The sequence below is a fragment of the Rhinatrema bivittatum genome, chromosome 1, assembly GCF_901001135.1.
Source record: "Rhinatrema bivittatum chromosome 1, aRhiBiv1.1, whole genome shotgun sequence".
NCBI classification, from domain to species: domain Eukaryota; kingdom Metazoa; phylum Chordata; class Amphibia; order Gymnophiona; family Rhinatrematidae; genus Rhinatrema; species Rhinatrema bivittatum.
Window position 1 is genome coordinate 358,685,364 of NC_042615.1, and position 10,514 is coordinate 358,695,877.

Consider the following 10,514-nt stretch of genomic DNA (forward strand, 5'->3'; position numbering starts at 1 on the left):
GGATATAATGTATTTAAAAAAAAAAAAAATCAGCCGATAGCAGCCATTTCCAGCTTTCCAATTATCTTTAAGAAAAGCTTATTCTGTGGACAATAAAGCACATTACTGCACAATATGATACAGTCCATAAAGATCACAATGTTTTATGAAAGGTTAAAGAAAGCTCAGCACATTTAGGGAAATGTCATAACCTGCCGTGTCTTTCAGGATTTCGCCGAATCTGTATACATGCTTTGAAAATATTGTGCTAAAAGAACAAAACAGTCTGCTAATAAATATTCCTATCTAGTTTGTGCAGCGGGCATGCAACAGGTTTTCAGACAGTATATATTAATTGAAAGATGCTTTTCCATCTCAATGAACAGTACAAATTCATGCTTCTCTGATTTATCTCCAAGAGAGACGGATCAACTCTCCTGAACACACACCAACCGATGTGGACACTGTTGTCTTCCCTGGTTGCTCTAATTGCCTTCAGATTTCCTTGCAGGCAACTTTGAATTAATTTCTCAGACGAACCACAACAAACATAACAAAGGCTGTATACTTCACTTTGAAGTCTGCCACTTTTGGGTTCTCTTCTCAAGGTAGCATGTGGAGTGAAAATGAATGTAAATTAAACAGTGCTCCTAGCAGAGAGCTCCCTCAGTCAAGTCTGCATGCCAAAATAGCTGAGGAATTGGTAGGATTGTCAATCAGCAATCCCCCTCTCCCCCCCAAAAAAGGAAGGCCTGGTACTGGTATTTTTTGCCATGCGGCATTCATGGACTTGCAGTTCTTAATTATTGCCCTAAAGCCAAGACTGGCTTCAGCGCTTCCTGTATAAGTGATGCAGTTGGTAACTCCAAAAATTGCCATATTGATAAATTACAGAACGGCATGTTCAAGGTTGCATTCTGCCTTCATGATAACCATGTGCATGCAAATTTACCTCATGCATATTCTTTACGGATATCCTGGACACCTGAGTGAACTGGCGTACACGAGGGCTGGCGGTTACCTATCGCCAAAATCAAACCCAGTGGTGCCTCTATTTCCCACAGGATGGTAGAATGGAATTTGTGTGAAACGATAACAGGGAGGATAAAGGAAGCTTTCCTGTCCAGTGGAAGCACTCTCAGCTGGGGTCAGCTGCATTTTAAACATGTATTGGCAAGCATCAGTCTACATGTATTTGCAGACTTATTAGCAATATTGATGTAACTTGGTATGTTTAATAGAGATGTGCATCGAGTGCCTGATCATTTGCGCTTTCGAGTTCGTGTGGCCACGGGAAAATCTCGTTTTCCCACGGATCGGCATTTTTTTTTTTTTTTAGTAAAAAATCATTTTTCGGCTTAGTGAGCACTAACGGGAGTTTTTTGCTAGTGCTCACTAAGCTGAAAAAACGATTTTTCATGAAAATTCAGGGAAAATGCGATTGTTTATCGATTTTTACTGATATATGACAAATTAAGAAATATCGTACAGTATTTTAATTCGTCATAAAAACGATGCACATGCCTAATGTTTAACGATGTGACTTCTAGTCTGCCAAATTTCCAAGCCCCATCGGTGGCCTAATGTAAGGAAATTATTAATTCACAACACTTTTCTCTCTTGCTGCAGAAAAAAGAAGATATTCAGGCCATCTTGGAGAACACTCAGTTCAGTCCCACAGATAATTGTTCCTGTCACTTACACAGGGAGCTGTAGAACTGTCCTAACTGGGACCCAAGGACCTCCTCATTAGTGTTGGGATGACGCAGAGGGGAAAGCATTCTGCACATGCTGAAGTGGAGGCAAATTAAGATTTAATGGGACCCTGGGCATAAGAACATTTAGAGCCTCAATACCTTATTGAAAACATAACTGTATCCAAATGTATTAATTACTTTCAATCCATTCAATATTTTCCAGGGGCCCCTCAGACTGGCCCGAGCACTAATCCAGCACTGTTGTGAAGGCACAGATATACTTAGTGGAGCCATCCCAGCAAACACAACAGTCCTTGGGCTCCACGATTCCTCAAGTAGTTTGGGGGGAGGGGAAACTCCTCCAATGTTGCGGCCATCTTGCCTGTCATCAAAGGCTTTGAAGTGATTCAGAGCTCGGGTCCAGGGCAAGTCCTAATCTACCAGAGTTTGAGAAGGATAGGGGTGTCCCCTCTGTAGTCCTTGGGCCAGTCGGAAGCTTGCAGCTGTCTATGTATGAGCTTATCAGGTTTTCTCTCTGCTTGGGCAGCAACGTGAGCACAAAAGAATGGGAGACAACTCCTGCAGCAATCCCCAAACAACCAGAAAGCCTCAGCAACAAGTTTCTGATTTCTTACTGTGTCTAAGAATTTTTCATTTTATAGTAACTTCCTCGGTAAGACTTCTTTATCCTACGGCCACTGCATAGTGTCTAAGCAGGGCTCCACAGTTTCCAAACAATTTGGTAGCCAGCAAGATCTTCTAGCCACCAGCTAAAAAAGAGGGCATCAAACACATCTCCTTCAAACTGCAGAGCAGGAAAGTTATCACTCATTGCACATACAGGGGATCATTTTGTGGCTGCGCACATTGCATGTAAGGAAGGCAGTTTTGTAAAAGACTATTTCCCACAGGTAAAGCTTTATGTTTAGCGACGGAAATGGCTTTGAAATTTGCCCTCAATTTGGAAACAGCCCCCCACTGGATGCAAAGTTCATAGGGACTTTCAAGCTCGCATACATTGGGTTCACTTTCAGAGAAAAACTGCCCGGGTAATGTTGCTTTGAAAATCAGCAGAAAGCAGGCACCATATAAGCTCCCAAACACCTTGCACCTGCTTATTGTGATTGCAGGCGGTAGAGGAGGGTAGCAGAGTATACGTGCTGCGGTTTTACTCTGCTAACCGGAAACGTGCTCGGGGGACGTCTCTTTCTCCCATGGCTGGGGGGTAGACCGAGCCGTGGAAGCCCTCACATACTTTCAGCCGGGAAGAGGAAGGCGATTTCCAGACTGGGGGCAATCAAGCACACTTGTACTGCTGTGATAATTGTTCTCATGGTTTTAAACAATTACGAATGGTACAGAAAACAATCGATATAATACTGTAAAGTAAGCAGCAACGGAGGAGATTCCAATTACTACCAAATACAATTTTTAAAAACCTTTTTTTTCTATCTTTGATGTCAGAGGATTTTTTTTCCCATCATAAGGATCATTCCTCTTGTCTGACTTCCAAATCTTTTTCCTGGTTTTCTTTTCATTTCACCTTTCCTTGCCAACTTTCTCTCTCTCATCTCACTTCTCAGATTGCTCTTATCTTTCTGCTCTCCTAAACCACTTCCCATCTCCTCATCTTGTCCCTCCTTCCTGTTTGGCTCGCACTCCCCTTTCAGTCTCAAACCTCCCACCTCCCTGTCTCCTATCCCTCCCCTCTATCCTCCCTCACGTTCCCTTGCTCTTCTTTTTCCTTTTAAAATTTTGTATTCTACATTTTCTTATAGCCTTATTCTTATTCTCTGCATTTCCACTCCCCTCTCCATGCTTAGCACTTTCTCCCTCCCTCTCTGCTGACTCCTCTTACATACCTATCTTTTTTTGTACCCTCTCATTCAGTTGTTCTTCTCCCACTCATTTTCTCTTTTCTCTCTCCCTTGCACAAGCTCTCTCATGCTCTAGCATCCTTTGCAATTGAGATTCAGGCATTACTGAGCAGCATTAAGTGGAGCAATTCTCATTCATGGAACTACTCTGCCTACTACACGCTCTACAGAAGAAACAATGGCTAGCAGCTTGTCAGTAGGGTTACCAACTGGCTTCATGCCATCTAGACAGGCTGAGCCAGTACTGGCTTTACCCTGCTGCATGCAGGGACTTGAAGTGCAGCTTTTCTTTGAAAAATTGCAACTGTGAGCAATAGGGTAAAACAAAGACCAGCTCATGTCTGCCCACTCCAAATGAAATGGAACCAGTTGGCAATCCTAGTTTTAGATGAAATGTTCTGATACTTCTCACAAGAAACCCCTCATTCAAAAGGCAGGTCTTTCCATGATGTGGATGACTTTTTAAACTACACTTCCCACGATGCAGATCTCTGGCTGAAGGGGTTATTCATTGGATCTGATCATAATGGGAATAATTCAGCCCCAGAGATTTGGGCCTGCATTTGGTAAATAACAGCCAACTATCAAGTTTCCTCAAGTATCTATTGTCATTTAAAGGGACTATTTGACCATTAATCATGCTATTTCTAAATACAAAAACTTATTCAGAAGGACCTGAAAAAAATAATCAGAGCATGTAAAAGGTGATCAGAGCAGTGGTCGAGAGTGGAGCAGCGGCAGGCTACAGGAGCAGTGCTCCGAATGAGCTGAGGGTGTCCTCTCCCCCTACCCCCACCCCGGAAGGAGGAGGTAAGGAAAAAACCGCCCAGCGCCAAGGCACCTGCGCTGCCCACAACCTGCCCACCAACACCTGGAAACCACTGCAGCAACACGTGCATTATTTTATTGATCACTAGTCCGAATACTACAATCATGGCTCAGAAGCGCTTCATTGAACCCATACAAGGATGAGAGGCCTGTACGGAGATCTAAGGAGTGCCTTGAGTCAGAAGAAAAGAAGGATAACAGACATGGTCCTCCCAACGATAAGTACTAATGCTACCATTATCTCTTCCTGTCTGACGTTAACACTGCTCCTATTAAATGTTCAGTCTATGTAAAAAAAAAAAAAAAAAATCCCTTTGATTAATGACCTGTTAGAAGATTTACATCCCTCTATATTTTGCATCTCTGAAACCTGGCTGACAAAGACAATGTACCCCTAAACCAAATTTTCCACCCTAACTATGAAATATTTCATTTTCCTAGACCTAAACAAAAAGGTGGGAGATTAATAATAATCAGTTAAAAAAAAAAAAATGAACTTGAGCTTGTACCCTGCAAAGTTGAGATTAACCCACCCTATGAAGTGGCAATTCTAAAATCTTATCGAATAAATATAGGAATGGTCTACTGTCCACCAGGTTCACTTCAAAAAGACCGCTCACCACTTAATGAATTATTCACTGAAGTATTTTCAACCCCAGAATCTACTTTAATTGTAGGAGACTTTAACCTACAGGTAGACAAAACACCAAGAACCTCAGCTTGTGAAATGTCTGGGGATGGTCAATTTGTCTCTAAAGCCACTCATAAAGCAGGCCACACTTTAGACCTAATATTTGCCAGTACAAGTACCTTCTAATCAATACCTCTCACACATGATATTGCCCTGGTCTGATCACCAACTAATAAAAGTGGATATAGCCTTCACCAACCAAATCCATGACAGTATAGATAATCAGCTTCCTTTTACCTTCAGGAAAAAGTTAGAGACGGAAGCAATAGGAAAAAAAGATCCATGAACTAAATCAAACCAATTCCACATCAGCATTTGATTCCTGGGATAAGACAGTCAATGATGTAGCTGAAAACTTTAGCCCAACCCAGACAAAAACTATTAACAATGAAAGGAATAACTCCAAACACAAGAAGCACTGGTACAATGATGAATTAAGAAGAACTAAACAGAACCTTAGAAAATTAGAGAAACAATGGCAGAAACATCCATCTGCAGAATCCCTAGGAAAATATAAATCTTTCCTTACAAAATACCGTACACTAACCAATAAAGCAAAAAAAGATTACTATGCTAAACAAATTCACTGAGTTATTTTTAACTCAAAACTACTCTTTGAGAGTGTAAAAAATTTAACTACAACTTCACAAAGACCTCTTGCAATGAATATGCACTCATAGACAAAATCAATAAGTTGAAAAAGCAATTCACTATCAGTTCCCCAACCAAAACACCTGAAGATTCAAATGACATAATTATGTGATCCACATTCGACAAAGTATTAAAACTGGAAATCAGTCAAATCATTGCTAAAATTAAACCGGCTACTCACCCATTGACCCAATATCAGCCAGTTCCCTGAAACAAATACACTATGTTATAATTCTGACAATGACAACCTTAATTAATCATTCACTATTGGAAGGAACTATACCACATGGATTAAAGAAAGTAGTAATAAAACAGATACTAAAAATAAGACTGGTAGAACTGATGATTGGGATAACTATAGTCCAATATCCAACCTGCCATTTCTAGCAAAAATTAACATAAGAATATAAGAACATGCCATACTGGGTCAGACCAAGGGTCCATCAAGGCCAGCATCCTGTTTCCAACAGTGGCCAATCCAGACTGCAAGTACCTGGCAAGTACCCAAAAACTAAGTCTATCCCATGTTACCGTTGCTAGTAATAGCAGTGGCTATTTTCTAAGTCAACTTAATTAATAGCAGGTAATGGACTTCTCCTCCAAGAACTTATCCAAATCTTTTTTAAACCCAATTACACTAACTGCACTAACCACATCCCTTGGCAACAAATTCCAGAGTTTAATTTTGTGTTGAGTGAAAAAAGATTTTCTCCAATTAGTTTTAAATGTACTACTTGCTAATTTCATGGAGTGCCCCCTAGTCCTTTTGTTATCTGAAAGAGTAAATAACTGATTCATATTTACCGGTTCTAGACCTCTCATGATTTTAAACACCTCTATCATATCCCCCCCTCAGCCGTCTCTTCTCCAAGCTGAACAGCCCTAACCACTTTAGTCTTTCCTCAAAGGGGAGCTGTTCCATCCCCTTTTTCATTTTGGTCACCCTTCTCTGTACCTTCTCCATTGCAATTATATCTTTCTTGAGATGCGGGGACCAGAATTTTCTACCCAAATCCATTTAAGATTTAGGAAACAACACTCAAATGAGGCATTAACAGACTAGCTTATACGAGGGCTTGAAGCAAGTGAATCATACTTACTGCCTTGTTCTAACTGACTTAACTGCCACCTTTGTCACTGTGGACCATAACCTATTATGCATCAGATGAGAAATATAGAAATCGATGGAATGGTTCTCAGATGGTTTGCTTTATTCCTATTTAACAGAACATTCCAAGTCAAACTGGGCAGCCACCTTCCAGTGTGATAGAGGTATCCATCAAGGCTCAGCCCTCTGAGCAACACTATTCAATATTTACATGCTCCCACTGTGTAAATTACTGACAAATCTAGGAATAACTTTCTTTTTATATGCTGCTGACATAATTTTACATACCACTCTCTAGATCTTTTGAAAACACAGGTTCGATACTCTCAACCTATATGAAAGCTATACAAGAACTATCGCAACACAAACTGACATTAACCCCTAAAAAGACTGAAATCATCTGGCTGAGTAGAAACTCATTGACAGATAAACCACCTGCCCTAAACCTGAGTTCTTTTCAAATTAATCCCTCAAATCAAATATGGGATTTAGGGGAACAGCTAGATGACAACCTTACAATGAAAATGTACATCAGTAAATTAATTAAGACAGGTTATGCCAAGTTGAGTATTCTACATTGATTTAAGCCACTATTAACTCTCGCAGACTTCCGTACTGTACTGCATACGCTAATCTTCTCAAACCTTGACTACTGCAATTCCCAGCAAGTCATTTAAAACCACTACAACTATTACAAAATGCTACCGCAAGAATATTATTAGGATCCAGGAAATATAATCATATTACACCATCGCTGATATCACTGCATTGGTTACCAGAACAATCCAGAATCTACTATAAAGTATTAATGATAATATTCAACATCATTCATTCCTATAACACCGGCTTGTTAGGAATGTCACTATAACCTTATAATCCTCAGCAAATACTAAGATCTCAAAATAAAGGACTATTGACTGTTCCCACAATATGGAGCACAATTCTGATGCAAATAAGAGATAGAGTATTTTCCATAGCAGGTCCAAATCTCTGGAATTCTATGCCTGAGACGTTACGTATTTTACTATATAGAAAGAGATTTAAATATGAATTTAAAACATGGTTATTCAAAAACGCACATAATTTAACAAATCATCAGAATATAAAGAACCACAAAAACAAGGACTAGATCAATGTTACTATGGACTAAAAATTTCTGATTTGATAGATAACTGCCTGCCTCGGCAAACCACCACTGTAACCAATCCCCTACTGTCTATTCGTTGAGTTACAATTATGAATGTCACTTTGTAAACCATTGTGATCTATAAATGGAACGACGGTTAATAAGATGTCTAAATAAAAAATAAATAAATATAGACCTTCTTATTTTCATTTCCTCCCATGAAAAATCATGGGAGCTAGCCCTCAACACATTGTTTACTTTTATTATATCCAATTTCATTGGAAAACAGTCACAAAAACATTTCAGGAAACAGTGTGTTTCAGTATCATTTCTTGCTGCTTTTAAAGACACAGGGTCTGGTTTATTAAGTTTTGGGTTTTTTTGGTCATGAGAAAAAAAGCATTTGTAAATCAGGCCCAGAGTCCTGCAATGGCTACAGCACATCGTAGCATATATCCATTGAAAAGTGGCATTAACCATCTCTACCTACAGCAAAAGCATTTCCACGCACTACCTGCACATATAGCCCACTTCCCTATCCAAACCTCTCTCTCAAAATCATTCTCACAACTATGCGCTCTACTGGAACCCACATATGTACTTCCATCCTATAGGCGCGCACACCACAAACCTAGGAAAAACACAAAGGACACCAAGAGGACAATTTTCAAAACAGCCTACCCAAGGTACAAAGTCCACAGTAGTACGTTGCACCCCAAAGGCTTTGTATGAACTTTCAAAGGGAAAACTGTGTGTGAGTACTTTTCCCTTTGAAAATTCTCCATGGGTGCCATCGGTCAGCAGATGTTCCACTTGCTTTTTGCGTGAGCTAAATTCGCCATGGAAATTAGCACATGCACATTTGAAAATATGATGTATGCATGGTCATTTCCAGATAGCCCTTTTACCGAGATAAGTCAGCATCTACCCAGGTAAATGGCTTTTGAAAATTATCCGCAAGCCTAAAACGTAACGGGTCCTGTAACTTACTTTCACAAAAGTTGGAAAAGTGCTATAACCCAGAACACCACTACTAGAATACTCCTAAAGCCACCAGTGGGAAGAGTCAGTAAGACCCAGTGAATTTGCTCCACTGACTTTTGGAAGCAACCGTGAATTTTTGTGGGCAAGTCGCTGCAGCAATCAGACCATAAGGGTCATCTCCTGTTGTGACTTGCTGGAAGGTGCAGTCAGGCCCTGGGAGGGTCCTGCTGTGCTGCAAGTGTGGAATATTCATTTCTTGTTAGAGAGCTGCTATGGGAATCCAGATTTGGTAGTGGATACAGAGTGAAGCTGGAATCAGCTGGCAAAAGGGAAACTGTCTCTGTGCTTTCAATAAAGCTAATCCTCAGAGCAAATCTTTCTTGGCAGAGTCATGCTTAAGGACTCAGGAAGGTGTGTTCCTCCATTGCTAACAGCTTAAGCAGCTGCCTTTCTTGGGCTCAGTAAGTGAAATCCACCTATAGGACAAGATCAAATTCTCTAGATCAATGATTATTCGGGACGAAGGTGAAAACCCAAGAATCCTATGGGGTTGGCATGGCTGTGATCAGTCACGAGAGTGACTTGGGGGGGTCAATGTAATAAGACCCAAAGTGAAATTGGCGCTAGTTGTCTGCGCATAATTTTTTTTTTTTTTAGTGTGCGGCAAAAGCAGGCGCCTCCACGGAATATAATGAGGGGATGGCAGGCAAATGAGATACATGCAGAAAATCCACGCAAAACAGCCGCACAGATATGCGTGCTAGAACGCGCACTGAAGGCCCTATGCAATACACCGCGCATAAACCCGCTTTAATGTGGTGACCCGTGATTGATGCTCTGTTGAAAGTCTTTAAGACAGAAGTGAACTAGTGGTCCAGGAGTGGGACTGAAGGTGGGTAAGCAATGTCTAACCCTTTCATGATCCGTCACCAGCCTCATGGGAGCTATAATGGTGGATGCCGGTGAGTTGGGGAAATGCAGCAGAGATCTGGAAAGGGCTACAAAAGCATTCAGCTTTTCTGACACGTGCCTGTTCCCTCTCCAACCTCTCTTCTGACTTCTGCCGCTTAACTTTTCGACCTCCAGACAGGCGCTTACACCTAACTCCTGCCCTCACCCAGATGCTTAAAAACCCGCTTAAAAAAACACGCACTAATATCAGCGCGGCTCTCTGCATTGCCCATGAATAGTTAATTGCCTCCTCTGCATGGCATTAGCATGGACTCGCCACTAAACCAGATGCGGCTTTTGAAGCGTGTTTGTACGTGCTTTTTTTTTCTGCGCTAACCACATTATTACAACCACGCATAAGATTAGTGGGGAAAAATGCGTGTAAAATCATGCACACAAACCGGCAGCAGGTCTACCTCAGCTTATTATATCTGCCTCTTGATTTGCTACTGATAGCTTGAGAGCCATGGCTGAAAGCAGAGACAAATAACATCTCTGAAGTTTAAACTTGTTACATCTTATTGTATTTGAATCATTCGGACCCGGTTATTTTGGATCTTTTGCTTATTATTACATTGTATCGGCTTTTGTAAACCTGATTTATGGTAATCGTTTTACCGCA